At 46.5% G+C, this 10571-nt stretch overlaps 1 protein-coding gene across 3 annotated transcripts in view; it reads left to right on the top strand.

Annotated features, from left to right (window-relative positions):
• The window catches only part of CACNG2 (calcium voltage-gated channel auxiliary subunit gamma 2), a 140557-nt gene that overhangs the window by 2278 nt on the left and 127708 nt on the right, over positions 1–10571 (top strand). The window lies entirely within an intron of this gene.

Genomic DNA, 10571 nt, shown 5'->3' with positions numbered 1-10571 from the left:
AGTGGGGGTGTCAGCTGTTTGCCTTGATCTTGTGGGGTGTTGAGCATGTGTGTCTGTGCCATGGGCGAAGGGGCCCCCGCGGTGTAAAGGCTGGGGGATCAGGCTATGAATGAAGGCATGTACTTCTGGGGCACATTAATAAGCACAGAAAAAAACTCCTGCGGGTCATCCAACCTGCATTTGGCAACAGACTTTAATATGAGGGACTGCATTTGAATGGTTATATATGTCTGTGTGTGCAGGCTACGGCCACCCATAGAAAGACGTGCACAGAAAGATACATATGCCTCCATGTGGAAAAAAAAAAAAAAGCCTTATGTGCTTTGCTTCTGATATGAACCAATACTGGAGGCCGTTTGAGGCAGCGTCGGGAAGCAGGGACTGCAGGATTGTTTGTTAAGCTCAACATGGGATGGTGATGCAGAGAGTTGAGACCAGGAGATGGGGGAGAAGAGAAGGAAATGGATGGGTGAGGGAGAAACTGATGTGGCCCCAAGGTCTAACCCAAACTGAGCCAAAGCCACTCTTTGGGAAATGGTTACATCTGGGAAAGAACACAAATCCCATGCCCCCTTCCCAACATTCTTGGTGCAAACGGTTGAGTGATGGCTGAACATGTTTTGAATAGCTAAGTGACTTCATTGAGCGATGGTCTGTTTGACGCATACTGCATTTGGTGCCCTTTCTCAATCCAAACCGCTGCCTTTAACATATTCTGCAGAGGAGCTCTATGCTGAATACTATATGCTCTTCCCCAGCCAGAGAATCAATATCAGGAAATTAATAGGGACTGTTTTAAACACACGCGCGCGCGCACACACACACACACACACACACACACACACACACCCTCCTTAAAAAAATGAAAAGCCTTTCATATAGTTAGTCATTAACAGTGGAAAGACTTCCATTTAATTAAACATTTATGACAGACTTTTATTCCAAAAGAGAAGAAAAGCAAAGTGAATGAGGACCACTTTAGGGAAATGATCGTAAGTGGCAATTTGCCTTCCTTGGATTTTAGTTAGATGGATGGAGGGAGGTAGGTAGCCAAGAGACTAGAGGAGAGACAAGACATTGTTTTAGGGTAAATACGCCCAGAAATGGGTGGGTTGACATAAATACACTTTTCTAAATCTGGGTTTTATTTCCAAATTCTTAATATTGTGATCGTTAAAACATTGTATAATTCCCAGAAGGCAAACAGACTAGAGATAGCTTTGTATCACTCGTGCAATAAAAAGGCTTAAGTATTTTCATTAAAATTCCATCTGTTTGATGTCCACATCCCCAAATGTGCTGCCCACCCTCTTTAACTTTCTCTCCAAGCTACACACTTCCTCTCTCCCTGAGTCCTCTGTAAAGGGTTGGAACTGGAACCCTTCCCAAGGATTGTGTGATGCTCGCAGGCACTGTGGGTTTGGCCACTCTCCCCAGTGGGGCCACACTGACCCCAGGCATTACCATGGAGCCCCACCAGACTCTCCTCAGGGATGATACTGGCTTTCTACTTGTAGCCATGGCCGGGGCAGGAAGGGTGGAGCTCCAGGCCCCATTTCGATCTGGCCTTTAATTTCCAAAGCCTCTGTCAATATGGAACTTCACAGGCCTGGGACCACCTTAGGAAGCTGGGCCTTGGCCACTTAGGAAGTGGTTTGGAGATTGTAAGCCTCTTATTTTCAAAGACAGCACTGATTTCCAAAGGCTGGTAAGTTGGGCTGTTTTTGAAAGTTGGCGTAGACAGTCCTTGGGGGCTGTCCCTGTGCTTGCTTTTATGAGCACTCAGAATGGGGTCAGTGTCTATGGAGATCAAGCTGTTAGTTGTTGGGTTCCCCCAACTTGTGTTTTTTGTGTGTGTAAAATTGGACTTTCAAAAAAGATTTCCCACCCCCTCAACCCAGCCCATGACCACTTGATCTGTGTTTTCTGCCCATTCCAGAGAAGTTGCAAACAAATTTCACATCTTCTTTCTAAGATGCCGCTGACGACTCCAGATGAAAAACAACCCTGTCTTCGTCTGATCTCTTTTGCTCTCTGGTTTTCATTAGGGCTTTTTGTCTCCCGAGGTGATTATTTTCATTCACCTCTTGATGAAAATCAGAACAGAAAAGAAAATGTCCTTGCCTGTGAGGCTGCTTTTGAAATTAACTAGTCTACTGAAGAATGAGAAGTGACATGACCACCTGTTAGGGACAGGCCCGGGGGAGAGGGAGAGGGGTCAAGAAAAACACCACCACCCTTACTTTCTCCCTCTGCAGACTGAAAAGTCTCTGCATGTGAACTTGAACTCCCTAGCAGGCTGGTGTCCTTAGGGGCATTCAAGGAGCGTGGGTGGGAGAAGACAGTGGGCATGTGGATACAGTGGTAGGTGGAGAGTGATAGAAGTCCGTGAACTTTTCAGGAAAGCTGAATTAAGAGTCTCTGCATGGAGAGATGAATTCGCCCTTTCAGAGACGAGTTCAATGAAATCTACAAGGCATTAAAACAGCTTGGTCAAGCAAGGTGTCTCTGGGCCGACCAGTGGCTTGCTGCTCAGGATACTAACCTCTGTTGTCACCTAAAGAAAACATTGTCTCTGGGGGCAGCAAGAAATTCACTCTTGGTGTTTATTCTCTCCCGTGACTTCCTCCCCTCTGTCCTGGCTCTGTGCCTTCCCCAGAGGATTTCTAGCCCTGCAGAGGCGGAGCCCACGGCAGGCACAATGTGCTTTACAGAGGAAGCAAACTCCGTGTTTTCTCTCCCTTTTGCCTTACCGTGAGGCGGAGCAGAAATCTCTATCTGTCCAAGCTGTCAAATTCCCTCTGCTGAATATCCCAGCTCCTCATCCATCAGTGGCTTCTCCTGTCTTGCCCCCACCAGGCTGCTTGCTCACAGGGGGCTCTGCCAGCTGCTTTACATCCTTGCTCTCTTTGAGCAAGAAGTATTTCAATGGTCCCAAATGGTCTTTTCCAAGTTCATAATGGCTGTGAGGTGGTATAGTGCTCCACGCTTGGCTCAGCCATGGGGCTCTCTTATTCTGCAGGGAAAAAAAAGGGGGAATGCATCTTTTATTTTAGGAAAGCCAATGGCCTTTTCCATACACGCTTGGCTTCTAGCATGGGTGGGCTGAATCTGGAAGGTACTAACAGGCCTTCACACTGTGCAAATATTGCTCCATGATTCCCGAGATAATTTGACTTTCTTTAGGTACTTTCCACACAGTAAGTGCATAAGAAATATTTATCAATGGCTTGCTGCAGAAGTTCTTTAAATTACTGAGATGAATCCAAACATCTTAAGGACATGTGACAACCAAGTGATTGAGAGAGAGAGAGAGAAAGACGGGGGAGAGTAGGGAGAGAGGAAGAGAAAGGAGAGAGGGAGCGAAGGGGGTGTGGAAGTCAGAATGATTTGTTTGTTCTTCCTGGAACTTCTTTTTTTACAAGAATAATAATGAGTCATGAATCCGTTACTATAAAAGAAGTGACTTCAAAAGGAGTCAGTCATTGGGGCTGCACAGCTCCTAACTGGCTAGAGTGAAGGCAAATTATTCAAGGAAAGGTAAAGAAAAATGATCCATGCACACGGCCTCTATAGGAAAGAAAAAAATAACCAATTGATTTTCTTCCCTTTTCTGCTGTTGAAGTATCCCAAAGTTCAGTGTGAGCTTCATATTCCCCAGAACAGACACCTCTGAGCAGAGAGCAGGCCTTAGAACCGCCCACCTCTGTTTAGCTCCAGCAGAACCTTCTCTTTAGCAAACCTCCCAACCAATTCACAGGACCCTGACAACTTTCCCCCAGGCTTGGGTTCTCATCAGGTGCTTTTCCACAGAGCCAGGCCCAGCATTCCTTTCCATTCTCATGGTGTTAGCCAAACCTGGCTCCTCTACCTGGAGTCCTGGTCAGTTCACACCACACTCCCTGCCCTTGCTTTCCCTTTCCAGGTGAGCTGAATGAGGCGCATGGGAGTAAAGGACACACCAAAGTCACGTTGCAGGCAGTTGTGGAGTCAGAACTCGAATCCAGGCCCCTTATGACTCATCAAGCTACATTTTCCCCCTATCCCTTGCACTCTTAAAGCTTCCAGAGGTCTCTGGGCAGTAGATCCAAGCCACTTACATTCACTAGTAAGCACTGTTCTAGCCCGTCTGTGTCCCGCTGAGTGTCCCTCACTGAGCACTCAACCTGAGCATCTCAGGAAGCATGAGTTCCAACCCAGTGATTCCTCAGCATACCCCGCCCTCCTAGCTGCCATCTTGAGCTGCTTTGCACCTTTCAGGGTGACAATGACTGTGCCCTGGTCCACACTCCCCGTGAGCTGAGTAGCTGAGTCTAAGGAAAGCAGCACTAAATTTCTAACCCTGAACTTCAGGCCAGGCTCACCAGGTGCCTCTTTACTTTGCCCTTAGATTTTGGAGATGTCCTCAATGTAAATGATCCATGAGTTTATGTTCTCAAGCATTTTCAGAAAATAGCAAATGGTGGCTCATGCCTATAATCCCAGCACTTTGGGAGGCCAAGGCAGGTGGATCATTTGAGGTCAGAAGTTCGAGACCAGCCTGGCCAATATGGTGAAATCCTGTCTCTACTAAAAAATATCAAAAAATTAGCCAGGTGTGGTGGCACATGCCTATAATCTCAGCTACTTAGGAGGCTGCTGAGGCAGGAGAATTGCCTGAACCCGGGAGGTGGAGGTTGCAGTGAGCCGAGATCACGCCACTGCATTCCAGCCTGGGCGACAGAACGAGACTCCATCTCAAAAAGAAAATAGCAAATTTACATCCTACGTAACTCATAGAAGTTTTCAGATGAAGTTTTGCAGTCTAGTTGAAAGAACTGATGTCACACAGATATGGGTTCACTTCCTGCACCTCAGCCTTTTGTGATCTGGGGCAAGTTCCTCAACCCTTCCAAGCCTCAGCTTCTTTATCTGGAAAAAAGGAGGCATAATCTCTTCCTCGAAGGGCAGTTGCTGGCTTAGGTATTAAACCAGTGAATGTCTGTTCTCTCTTTTCTCGGACCACCTTATTTGAGATTGCAATCAACAACCTCCACCCACACTCCTTATCATCCCCCTTTGCTGTTTTATTTTTACAGAGTACTTACCACCTGGTAGCATACTCTATCCTTTACTCATTATACATGCTGTGTGTCTCCCACCACTAGACTGTCAGCTCCATGAGGGCAGGGATTTTCATCTGCTCTGCTTATTGCTGTGCCCACAGCAAGAAGTCAATCTACCTTGTTAATGAAGGAACACATGACTACTGCCGGCTGCAGCGTGGGTGTTCAGAAAGGGTGGTCCCTTCATACTGCCGAAGGATTATTCTTTATACACAGTGAGCTGTGGTGGCCAATGCATTAATTTTTTTAACATTCTAAAAAATAAAGAATGAACTCAATACAAAAGAAGGAGTAAGAGAAAAAGAGGGAGGGAAGAAAGAGGGAGAGAGAGATGGAGACAGAGAGAGGAAGAGAAGCTGAATACATAAAGGACAATAATAAAGAAAGGGAATGAAAAAAGCGTTTGGAGAGAAAATAAATGCCTGAGAAGGAAGTGCTGGGGGTGTAAATCCTCTAAATAGATCCTGGCCACATCTTCCTCCCTCCACACCATCTAAAGTGTCTGCCCCCATCCTGGGGGAGAGCTTCCCTTGAGTGTTTGCATTCAGGTCGAGGGGAGGAGAAGATATAGACCCAGACCGATCATGCAAGAAATATTTTAATTTGTCAAAATGTAATGTCTCCTTTTAACCTCAAATATAAGTGTTTTGGTCAAAAACCCATATTCAAATGCAACATGCATTGTAAGTTTCCAGGTTAGTTCACAGTCATAGATCGGGGGATTCCTTCATTCATTTATTTTATTGGTGAAATCTTTGCTGAGCCCCTGTAAAGTGCCAAGCACTAGGCCAGGAGATGAGGACATCACAGGAAGCAGCGTCCTTCAGGGTCACTGCCCTTGGTGAACCCCAATTCACATCGTTTGAATCCCAATTCAAATAATCTCACATATATATATATAAATTACAGCTCTGATAAGTGCTATTCACGGAGATGCATGAAACTATGAGCTCATAATCCTGGGATTGTAGCTAACCAGGGAAGGGTTCCCTGAGGAGGTGAGATAGGAATGAAGATCTGAAGGAGGAATGGGAATTAATCCAGGTGAAGAGAATAAGAAAGCTCCAGGTCAGAGGGCAGCCCGCCCAGAGATGGGCGAGGAAGAAATGAGACAGGTTCCAGAAGAAGACCAGGGTGAGCAGAAAACTGAGAGGGGTGGGGGGCAGGGAAAGCAGCAGGGAGGTGATGCTGGATGGTGTGGGAGGGGCAAGTGATCAGGACCCAAAGGGTTTTATTAGTCTTGTTAAAGGGTTCTGATCTGTTATGTTTGCTGGCTTCTTAGTTATAAGCTGTGTGACCTTGGGTTAGTCGATTCTGTCTCTGTGACTTATGCTCACCTTCTACAAAATGGAGATAAAAATATCTGCTTTTACAGTTGCTGTAAGGATTAGAGCAGCTGTTCCCTTTTTTTTTTTTTTTTTTTCATTCTTGTATCATTCTTTTTTTTAAGACAGAGTCTCACTCTTTCCCCAGGCTAGAGTGCAGTGGCACGATCATAGCTCACTGCAGCCTTGAACTCCAAGGCCCAAGTGATCCTCCTGCCTTAGTCTTTGGAACAGCTAAGATGACAGGTGCAAGCTACCACACCTGGCTCATTTTTAAGTTTTTTGTAGAGACGCTGTGTCACCATGTTGGCCAGGCTGGTCTCAAACTCATGACCTCAAGTGATCCTCCAACCCTGGCCTCCCGAAGTGCTGGGATGAACCACTGTGACTGGCCCCTTTCCTTCTTTGCCATGCTGCTTTTGCTTCCACACCGATCTGAACACAGTGGTTTCCTAGGCTTCTCAACTACCCATGACAGTGCAGAGAAAGGAGGAAATAGACTCAAATAACTTTCAATCAGCTAAATTTAAAAGTGTGTTGACAGTGGGTGCCCACCCTGTGTGAAACCTAGGGAGGCAGTGGTGAACAAGTCCCCAAGCCTGCTTCCAAGATCCTCCAGGGGAGTCCTAGCAGGGGATCCTAGAGAAGAAGAATCTTGCAAAAGGGCTCTGTTTCATCCTAGACGTTTGAGAGAGCCCCATAGCTTAGTGCCACCTCTCCTTATTACCCTCCCACAAATTCAGAGAGATTTTTGGCATCTTTTACAATCAGTTAGGATCACAGAGGATTTCAGCTGCAGTTTGAATGAAGCTCAGTTATAACACCAGACATTTTGAAAACAGGAATAAGGGAGATGTTAACAGCGCTCCTCAATGCCAGGAAATGCATGTCACCAGCTGTGGGATTGTCGATGAGCTGCGATGGCCTAGCCAGCCCCCAGTCCTTTCTCCTGGGTACATAAAAGGCTGTATTCTCCCAGTTCCATATTCTCTCACTTCTAAGACACCACTAATTGTAAAAAGACCTGTCTACCAAAAAAAATAGCCTTCAGGGGAGAAAGGGGGGACAAATTCAATGTTCCAAATTAATTATAAAGTACACTCTAATTTCAAATATCTTGCAACTTAAAATATGTGCCTTAGAATCAAGAGAAGACAGCCAGCTATCTTGCTAGCAGGGAGAAACGTAGGCAGGGTGCTAAGAGAGCCCAGAGGATTTCTCCAGCGTGCAGCTGGTGCCTGCCCCGTGACTCAGGAAGCAGCATAGAACAGAATGTGGCCTTACCAGCAACTTGCTTTGATGAGGAAAAGGGTGATGGTTGCTCTTTTCCAACAACTGTTCCCAAGCATTCACCAGGTACTGTGTGAGAATCCAGAAGAGAGTCAAAAGACTCAATCTCTGCCCTTAAGGAATTCAGTCTAGTAGAGGAGATACCCCAGTGAACAGACAATGATAACTGCACAGCATGAAATGTACTCACAGGGTATTCTGGGAACACAGGGATTGGGGAGGAGGAAGGGATGCCAGGAAAGAATGGGATCTTAAGAATGCAAAGTATGAGTGGGCAAGCTAAGGAAAGAAAGAGCACTTCAGAGAGCAAGAAGAGCATGTGCAGAAACAGATGCCCGTGTATTGGGCATTGGCAATGCCAGTGGTCCCATGTGGCTGGAAGGTGGAAAGCAGAAAGGGGTGAGGCTAGAAGACAGCAGAGATATGACCCCAAAGGGACAGAAATGGCTCACAGGACACTTGTGTTTCAGCATGAAAGAAAAGGGAGGCCCAGAAAGGTAGGAAGCCAGGGAGGAACATCACAAGTGGCTTTTCCATCATCTGGGTTGGTGGTTGTTGAGGGCTTAATGGATGGGATGAGGAGTGGGTCTGGGCTGGTGAGACTTACTGACCAGGTTACTTGCACTAAGTTAGTCATAGTAAACAGAAAGTAAAGGGGAGAAGGGAGATTGAAAGTGAAGTACAATAGAGGGACATCCGGTCTCCCCGTCTCTTCTCACTTCCCAGTATAACAAGCATGATTGAACACATACTGTGTGCTAGGCGCTGCTGGTATAAACATGTGGCTACAGAAAGTCTCTATGCAAATATCACCTCCTCAAGGAGGCTTCCTGACAACTCTGTCTACAGTAGCCCCTGTCCCCCTCTTTAACTGTTTTTTTCTTTTTTCTTTTTTAGACAGAGTCTCGCTCTGTTGCCCAGGCTGGAGTGCAGTGGTGCAATCTCAGCTCACTGCAGCCTCCATCTCCTGGGTTCAAGTGATTCTCATGCCTCAGACTTTCCAGTAGGTGAGATTACAGCCGCACATCACCACACTCATCTAATTTTTGTATTTTTAGTAGAGACAGGGTTTTGCCATGTTGGCCAGGCTGCTCTTGGATTCCTGACCTCAGGCAATCCACCCACCTCACCCTCCCAAAGTGCTATGATTCCAGGCATGAGCCACCATGCCCAGCTTCTTTTTTAACTTTTTAATTTTTTAGCATATGCATGTTTCTGACCTGCGTCCCCCTGTAAGAATGGAAGCCCACTGAGGGCAGGGACCATGTCTGCCTTGTCCATCACCATCTCTCTAAAGTCTTGTCTAATGTCTGGCACTAAGAGAGTGCTTAGGAGCTAGGTGTCAAATGAATGAATAGAGATGGGGCCTGGCCTCAGGGAGTTGCCCACCTGGTGAAGGAGACGGGCTTTTAAACAAAAACTCCAGGCATCCATTGACCAGTCCTCTCCCCTAAGCTTGGCTGAAACCACATTTTGAAAAACCCTTGATAATAAGCAGGTGTTTCCCTGCAAACTGGGAGGTGCTCTGGGGCACCTCCTGGGCCACAGCTTTGCCATAAAAGCTGATAAGTCACTGCCTGCTGGGAAGCAGTTACCGCCGGGCCCAGAGGCACTGATTTAGCAGCCCCAGGTTTGCTTTTGCGGAGTGGTGGAGTGGCGTCCCACTTCCTTATTGACACTCTATTCATTCACTCTCTCCCGAACTTCTTCGACCTTGGGTAGCCTTCCTTCTGCTAACAAGCATGCCAGGGATCAGGTACAAGATCCCAGGTGCATGGTTGCTGGAGCCTCGTTGTACAAAGAATCCACCCCTTGCTTTGCCACCCCTCCACCTTGCAAATTCAGTCCCCCAGTGCCAGCCTCTCTGACCTTGCACCAAGCAAAACTCACCGGAGACCAGCCACTGCCGACCCCTAGGCCGGTTATCACAGTTTTACCCCGTGGCTCTCCTCTCTCATTTTCTCTGCTTAAAGGGTGTATGCACTCTTTTCTATCATATTTTCCCCTGACATGGATCTCTCTCTTTATCTCTGATAATGGACACATTTTATCCTTTCTCCTTCCTGAATTTTCCCCAGTACTGTTCGCTCATCTCTCCTGTTTTCCTCCACCATTTGCAGAGTAGGTAATCCTGCAAAACAGCTGTTCTCCCATCACTTCAATACTAATAATAACAACAGTAATAATAACAGTCGTTCGTTGAGTGTTTCCTTTGTGCTAAGCACTGTTTTAGATGCTCTCCAGAGGTAAGCTCTTATTTAGTCTTCACAATTCTGAAGATACGTGCTATGATACCCATTCACTCCATCAGAGATGTTAAGTAACTTGCCCCAGGTCACACAGCAAATGGCAGAGATGGGATTCCAACCCAAGTCTATCCAACCCCAAAATCTGTATACAGCCTTCTATGACACTAATATCATATAATTAATATAATATAATTAGTGTCATAGAAGGCTGTATACAGATTTTGGCCCCCGACTCTATAAATAAATTTCTTTCTGACATTGAGGGCAATGCTGAACAGAAAGGCTGTGTGTAGTCCCTTGCATGATGAAGGATTCAGCATTCTGAGCTTAGATTAGGACATGCTCCTTATCCAGGGCGGAGTGGGGGAAAGTGAAGGGGACGCCAGATTTCCTCCCTGCTTTGAAAACAGAAGCGTTCCTCAAAATGCGAGGACATCTGTCTCCTTGCAGTTTGTGAAGGTGGGGAAGTGAATACAGATACTCCATCTCTGCTGCCTTCTACCCAAAGGGCCCCTTCCCAGCCTCGTCCTACTTTGTCTGCAGGACTTAGTAAAGTTGTCACTTCTCTCTGCTCCCTCCCACCTGGGGTCGGCTCCCTCCAG

The sequence above is a fragment of the Callithrix jacchus genome, chromosome 1, assembly GCF_049354715.1.
Source record: "Callithrix jacchus isolate 240 chromosome 1, calJac240_pri, whole genome shotgun sequence".
Classification (NCBI taxonomy): domain Eukaryota; kingdom Metazoa; phylum Chordata; class Mammalia; order Primates; family Cebidae; genus Callithrix; species Callithrix jacchus.
This window is presented reverse-complemented; position numbering and strand designations above follow the sequence as displayed.